General features: G+C 37.7%; 1 long non-coding RNA gene across 1 annotated transcript; it reads left to right on the plus strand.

The window, feature by feature from the left end:
• The first annotated feature begins 2,579 nt into the window (after positions 1–2,579).
• Positions 2,580–8,145, plus strand: LOC138903562 (uncharacterized). Its single transcript, XR_011412830.1, has 2 exons — positions 2,580–3,337; positions 5,886–8,145. It is a non-coding gene; the product is annotated as an uncharacterized lncRNA (long non-coding RNA).

Raw genomic sequence — 8,145 nt, forward strand, 5'->3', positions numbered from 1 at the left:
TTTGATATTTATTTATAAATTTAACTTTTTTGTGACATCGAGCTTTAGGACTACTTGTGGTTAATAAGAGACCAGAAATACGGTAGTTAAAGTTACTACAGTTATTTTAAATAGGGACCAGTAGGACTCGTCTCCAAAATATAATCTACGACCAGGTAAAAGCTGGTCGCTAAAAGTGCTAACGGCTAGAAAATATATATTTCTCATAATATTTAAGCTTGCCTATTTGGGACGGAAAGGCTGGTCTCTAATACTATTTATCGACCAGAATATATATATTGGAATAATATGTTAATGGTCTATTAGGGACGAGATATGTTGTCTCTAAAAGTATTTAACGACTAGATTTTTCTCTCATCTCTTAAAACATTTAACGACCAGGTTTCTAAATCGTCGTTGTAGACCTTTAGCGGCGGAAGCTATTGCGACGGGTGGCGACCAGATTATTCCCGTCACAATTGAATTATTAGGGCCAGAATTGGATCTTTAGGGACCATATTTCCCTTCCTTAAAGGCAGTTTTTCTTGTAGTGAGTGTCACGTAGCAGTCAATTAATTCATCAACAATAAAATGAGCAGCTGATAATAAAAAAATGACACGGCATCACCCTTCGTACTTTAACTGTCTTCCTCACTTCAGAATTCAATAATTAATAATGTGAAATTGGCACGGCATTACCCTTTGTGCTTTTACACGCTTTCTTATCATGAAAATAATAATATATGTCACACCTCCTTTTTTCGAGGGGAGGGAGATAGGGGAGTTTTTTCCATTAAAGTGACATTAATCGAAATGGGATTATTTGTTTAATCAGAGTCGCCACTTGGAATATTTATGGTGTCCCAAGTCACTGGTTTATTTTAAAATCCCAAATCGAGGAAATTGACTCTATTCATGGTCCGCGAACACAGAAGATCGGGTAAGGAATTCTGTTAACCCGGGAGAAGGTGTTAGGCATTTTCGAGTTTCGTGATTTTAGCACGGTCGCTCAACTATTAATAATTGGCCTAATTATCTGAATTATTACATGTTTTAGAACCTTTTGTGCATTACCGCTTTTATACCGCTTTTAATATTTATGGAATTTATTTAAATAAGTTGCGATGTCGCGCACCTATTGTTTTTGTACACATTGTGAATCGCGTCACGTGAAACGCACCCGCGACTTACAACATGTTTATTTTTATTATTATTTGAAGTTACGGTCGAGTCACGTGGAACGCACACTCGAATTGGGATTTACGTATCGTGACCATGCCATGAGAACCGTACCCATAATCACGATAATTTGTTAATCGCGCCTAAAGCAAGCTACGATATTCATTAGTATTTCTTTCTATGATCAGGATTAAGTGTGAAGTCTAGAATTCATGGATCTTCATATGTGGAGAGTAGTTCATTCTTTTAAATTATTAACGAAGCTATTTTGGAGAAAAGCATTAGAATTACTAGAATTGCTTTGGCAGTCATTTTTTATATAAGCTCATATGCGCCTATAGTGATTTCAAAGAAACTTTACAATGTTTCAAAGAGTTTGGGCTTCTGTAACAAGCCCACCGGTACTGAGTGCTAGCCATGGTCACCAAGACAAACACAATTCATGGTCTAAGAACTCTGTTCAACTCAAAATCACGGAGATTTAGCAATTGGCATTTATGAACTATAAGATTCCCCAATCTAAAACTAATTTCATGTTTCTGTTATATGCTAGATAAATGAGCTAGTTGACTCTTAGGAAATATATACAAATAACAGTCACTCACATACTAATTTTGCTAATCACTGTAACCCAAAATATAGTCATTACAGGTTCATTTCATACTAATTCTGCCAAAAAAAAAAAAACAACAAACAAAATTCCAAAATTCAAAATCCAAGGAATTCGAACAATGTCCAAACAACACATACAGTTATTTATGAATTCACCTCATATCCTTATTTCTCAGTGTACTCGGTCCAATTCGAATTTAAGGTTAAACAGTGAAGGAGTATTCAGCGAACATATAGATGAACAAACTGAGGCAAATTTTATAATGCTAAAACATCCGCATGGCAATACATAATCTGAGAATGAAATTAGTACCTGGATCGGTAGGAAACAAAGCTAACGCAGCTAAATAAAAGCTGAAGGAAGCAGTAGGGTAGGAGTTCAGCAGCGGATTCAAGTAAAATAGCAGCAGAAATAATATGATTCCAGCCCGATTAAGCCTTAAAACTTTCAAAAGAATGTAGTGCAAAACCAGCAAAAATTGAAGCGGCTATCCAGATCCCTTTCACTCCTCTTGTTCGAAGCTTTTGTGTGTGTATGTGTGTGTGCTTTTGGTCCCTTTGCTGAGACTGAGGTGGGAGAGGGGACAGCTGCTCGGAGGGAATGGATAAGAAGAAGTCGGCGGTGTGAACACCTGATTTTTGTCCCACATATTAAATTACTCCTAAAAATAATCTAAAAAATAATTTTAATTATTTTATGAACTTTAGAAGTTTTTCTTTATTTATTTTGTATTTATTCGCATTGTTTATGCATGTTAGGAATATCGTAAATCATAAAAATCATAAAAATATTCAAATCTTAATTTCATAGCATTTTAGTTTTTAAATTGCATGTTTAGGATTTAATTGCATTGTTAAATGCATTATTTAAATATCTAAAAACCAAAATATGCATTCTTAGGCTAGTTAATTAATTAGGTCATTAGTCAATTAGTGAGTAAAATATATATAATAGTTTAGCCACACAAATTGGTTTTAATTAAAATTTGAGTCCAAAGTGACTAATTTTGCAATAGTTTCAAGCCCATACCTGTAGAAGCCCAATCCACCCCATAGTCTGGCCCATACTCTTCTCTCCCACTCTATTAGAGGAGACCCTAATTTCACTCTCCCCGGGGATTCAAAAGATCAGAGATAGAAAATGGACAGACCCCTTCCCTCAAAAAAAATCCTAGCCGCCAGACCTCCCTTCTTTGATCTCACTCACTCTCACTCCTCTGTGCTCACCCAATGCACACACAAACACATTCATAGATACAAACTTCACACACGAATCAAACGTTCTTCACATTCAAAAAGCTGCGAGTAAAAGCTTGGAGTTAAAAATTCTAGCTGAGATCTAAGATGAAAGAAAAGTTCTAAAAGACAGAAAATTGGGATTTAAAAGAGATTTCGAAAGAGTTTCTACTGGTTTGGTTTGCTTCCTACTTTCTGGGGTTCTAAGAGATCAATTTGGCCTCAAATCACTGCTGTTTACTGCTGTTGAGTATTCTGTTGACCACTTCGAGCCTTAGCCTTCTATTTCAGCTTCATTTGGCTAATTTTGAGTGGTTTTTTGTTGTCTAAGGTATGTTTGCAGTTTTAAAAAATAAAATGATTACTTCCGGATATTCTAGTGCTATGAAATGTTTTCATTCCAATACTCTGTCAGGGAGTTTTATTTGTGAACCATGTAGTTTGCAAATTGATGTTATGTGCTTGATGAAATTGGTTTTTTTTTTTGAGTATGTTGTAGATCTCAGTAGCTTCTATGGAAATGAATAACACCAATCTAGTGGCCTGCATAAGTAGTCCAGAATTTGAATCACTGTTAGTAATTTAGTATAAACTGATAATTTTTATGTGCCTAACATAAGTCCTAATATGAGTTGCAAATGGGTTTTTCAAAATGCTGTATTCTATGTCTTGCCACCCTAAATCATTGAAGCGAACTTATTAATATAGTTAAAGGTTGGATCTGATTTGAGTGACACCAGGATGGACGAAATGCATTGTTTTACTAAGATTATTGTGCTTGCTAGTTGAATTGTCTCAACTGTCTCTTTCAAGTTCATAGCATCCTCTGTTTTCCACTTCTTTTAGATTTTTTTTTAATACGTATTGGATACATTGTGGTAGCCTTTTGAGACAATGTTTACATTTTTAGGATTGACGACAAACTTTCAGTTATTGACGTGTAAATAAAATTAATTGGTTGAGACATAAGTGAAAAGAACAAAAGAATAGGAGATGGGTTCTAGAAAAATCCATTGTTTATTTCATTAATAAGCCATGAGTCGAGACGAGCCAAAGGCAGTATTAAAGAAAGGTTTATGACTCGAATTAGTATACATTCGTAGCTTGTTTCAGGAGCGATTAATAATAAATATCGTGACTATGGGTACGGTTCCCGTGGCATAGCCATGATACGTAATCCGAATTCGGGCGTGCATTTCATGTGACCCGATCAGAACTTCGAATAATAATAAAAATTAACATGTTGTAAATCGCAGGTACATTTCACGTGGCGCGATTCACAATGTGTACAAAAACAAGCGAGTGTGAGACATCGCGACTTGTTCAAATAATTTCCATAAATAATTAAAAGCGGTTAAAAAGCTAAAATGCACAATAGGTTATAAATCTGTATTAATCATATAATTATGCCAATTATTAATAGTTGAGCGACCGTACTAAAACTACGGAATTCGGGAGTGCCTCATACCTTCTCACGGGTTAACAGAATTCTTTACCCGGTTTTCTGTGTTCGCAGACCATAAATAGAGTCAAATTTTCTCGATTTGGGATTTAAAATAAACCGGTGACTTGGGACACCATAAATTATTTCAAGTGGCGACTCTGATCAAATAAATAATCCAATTTCGAATATTGTCACTTTAATTGAAAAAACTCCCCTATCCCCATATCCCCCTGTGGGAAAAAAGATGTGTGAGAGCTCTGGCGACCATGCTGGCGAACGAACCCAGAATCTCTGGTTCAGGGTTCAGAATTCGAGCTTAGAATAACTGTTATACTTGATTTTTGTCTATTATCTGATTTTTACGTGTTTGAGCCTAATGTGCTAAATGCCGCTTTTTACCTCTTTGATATTGTTTGAACTGTATATAAACTGCTATGAAACCCTCCTTCTCTCTAAGTCTTCTAAATCTTCTGGGGAGCGTGCACTTCGCGTGGCTTTTTTTCTGTTAGAGTCATATCCTAATTTTAGAACAAGGTTCGGATAAGTTGCAAAACCGGTGAAGCTTCTGTATTCCCGGTACGCTGCCCCCTCCCGGCTCGAGTTGTCCGCTCGGGTAAGCCAGGTCTAGAACAGTACACCCAGGATTTAAAACTTAGAATAACACAGCCTCATGCCGGATCCCTAGTAGGTAAGTTTGCTTGCATCACGTGCATTTGACTTAGGGGTTCCAACATAAGGGTTGGGTCCGTCTAGGATAGGTGCACCCGAAAATTAAAAGACCATCCTGATGCATTCTTTACGTGCTACTTGTGCATTAATTTGCTTGGCTTGTATGTTGACCGGCTTCTAGAGTAAGGAAAGAAAATTAAGAAAAAAAGAAAAAAAAAATCAAGAGTGAGGTAGGATAGAAAAATGCCCGGTTTTGATAATCCCGATATTCAAAAATCCCGTTACTCCAAAGTTTCAAAAAAAAAAAAGTAAAAAAATCATTTCAAAACAAATCATATCTTTCTGTGCATCAAGATGGACCGAACTACGCAGGTTTAATTATCACCGTATGTGAGATACGTTGGCAACCCTCATCGGGTCCGATCCCTTTTTTGCAAAAATAACCAGAAAATATGAAAATGCGTCATTTTGTCATAAATAAATTTAGGGGATGTCACTTTCTGTCAAAATAGCCAAAAACATCCCGACGGGACGCAGGAAGTTTGTTTTACCAGAATAGCCACCTATGGCTCTTTTCCTAATTTTGGCCACTTAGCAAGCACAACTTTAAAATCTTCATTTCTGAAGGGCTGAAGGGCCGTATTTGCAAAGGTGTCCTTGAGTTGTTTGAGTTTTATTTTGCACAAATAATCTTTTTTGGGGTCAAAAATAAAAAAAAATCAAAAATCACTTGTTTTTAACCAGTCGCCTTAAATAAAATGTGCAGGATGAGCATTGTTGAAAATATACCTTTTCGAGTCGTAGACGAGATTCCACTAGGACTCCATATGTGGTGGAACGACCTGGGGGAGGTTAGCAAGCGTTCTGTGACAAAGGCTTTAGGTGGGCTCACTGGTCTTCTGGAAATTAAACCAAGGGTTGATATAATCGAAGCTTTGATACCGTTTTGGGACCCGACACACAATGTTTTCCACTTCTCTGATTTCGAGTTGACCCCTACACTAGAAGAGATTGTAGGTTATGCTGATTTCGAAGGAAGTTAAGGTATCAATATCCAGTAGCACTAAGAACTGTAACCCCTCATAAGTTTTTGGACCTCCTCAGTATTAGCCGGCAGGTTAAAGATGAAAATTTAGCCGGAGGATTCTGCACATTCCGTTTCTTATACATCCGGTATGGGGACCCCCACGGATTTGAGGCTCCGGACACTAGTTTGAATCATCAGGAAAATAAAGACAAATGGGAAGCACACAGGGGTTTGGCCTTTGTGGTGGCATTTTTAGGCACTCTGATATGCCCAAGGAGTGACAGACATATAGAATTGGGGGTCGCAGGAGTAGCCAACTTTTTGGTCAAAAAGGCCAATGGCACTATCATACCGATGATTCTCGTAGAAATTTATCGAGTTTTAACCGCTTGTCGAGCCGGGACAAAGTTTTTTGAGGGTTGCAACTTGCTTTTACAAATGTGGTTGGTAGAACATCTTCGTCATCGCCCAGGTTACATGAACTACGGTCTAACCGGACTCAATTGCATCGAAGAATATGAAAATCGAGTAAACGGTCATGAGTTGCCAGAAGGTACTGAGGCATGGTTCGCGTATTTGGGTTCTTTAAACTCAAATCGAATTGAGTGGACTTTCGGTTGGCTCCCGGTCAATGAAGTTATTTACATGTCCGCCAGAGTGTGCTTTCTTTTATTAATGGGTCTTCGAAGTATTTAGTCATATGCCCCGCATCGGGTCCTACGCCAATTGGGCAGATACCAAACAGTCCCCTATGACGAAGATTTGAGTCCACAGGTTATTGAACTATGCCCAAAAGCCATATTTCCAGAAGAAAGGGTTCGTCAGATTTGGCACCAATGTAGGTTCTTGGAACCACAAACTCAAGTACGAGATTTGTCCATGGGTGAAGTAGGATCCAACTACGCCATATGGTATGGTAAAAGAAGTCGGGTCGATCAAGAGCCAGAACAGCCCGCCAAAAGGCCCCATGTCCAACAATTCACCGATGGAGCACGAGAGCAATGGGTTTGGTTAGCTAAAGAAAAGGAATACCGGACTACTATAAACAAACTAGAAGAACAAATTGAAAAAATCAAATTTGATAGTAGTTTGCAGGCAGCTGAAGATGAAGGGGAAAAGAAGAGGTTGGCTAGGGAAAATGAAGCCCATCGAGCCCAAATCCAGAGAATAAAAATAGCCACCGAGACACCGGTAAGAAGTGAGAGAGATGAGAAAATTATAACCAACCTAAGGCGAAAAGTGCATGATTATGGTTTTGATTTGACAAAGGCCGAAAAGGACTTGTTAAATGCTCAAGCAAAGTTGGCCAAAAGTGCAGAAGAACATGCTAGATTAGCCCACCAGTTGAAGCAGAAATATGACAAAGAAGTAGCAATTTTACAGAAAAAGCTGGTTGCCCTGGAAAATGAAATGGTCAAGCAAATAAAGGATTTCAAGACAGAAAGAGAGCATTGCTATGCATTGATTTACCAACTACAAGAAAGCCTGCAACAGTTACAAGACCAAAACAACACAGATACATAAGTGTTAGAGGCTCGGGCCCAGTAGATTGGACGTTTGCTTCAAGAAAAGGGTGTCATCAGAATGAGGATTAAAGAGATAGCTGATTATGTTGTAATGAAATGCCATGAATGTGAAGACATGACCAAGTCTATATTTTTTGCTTCTGTAATGACATTCGTTCGACAGGTGATGGTTGACCTAGACCACCTTCAAGAAGATATTACCCGTAGGCCTGTGCGGAGACCGACTGATGTCCCGCAAGCCCCCGGAGTACCAGTGGAGGCTCTTATGTATTTTTGATTTTTTTTAGTTAGTTTTTGAGTTTGTATTTTACTTTCCTCGAGTTTTGTTCATCCTTGTCAAGGTTGCTTATTGCTTTATTTCGAGTCTGTAGATTTTTCTTTTGTAGTCATCACTACTTTTAAGTCCTTGTAATAGAAAATTCAAAAGATGTCTTTTATTAATGAAATATTGAAAAAAAATCATTTCGCATTTA

Source organism: Nicotiana tomentosiformis, chromosome 12, assembly GCF_000390325.3.
Source record: "Nicotiana tomentosiformis chromosome 12, ASM39032v3, whole genome shotgun sequence".
NCBI lineage: Eukaryota > Viridiplantae > Streptophyta > Magnoliopsida > Solanales > Solanaceae > Nicotiana > Nicotiana tomentosiformis.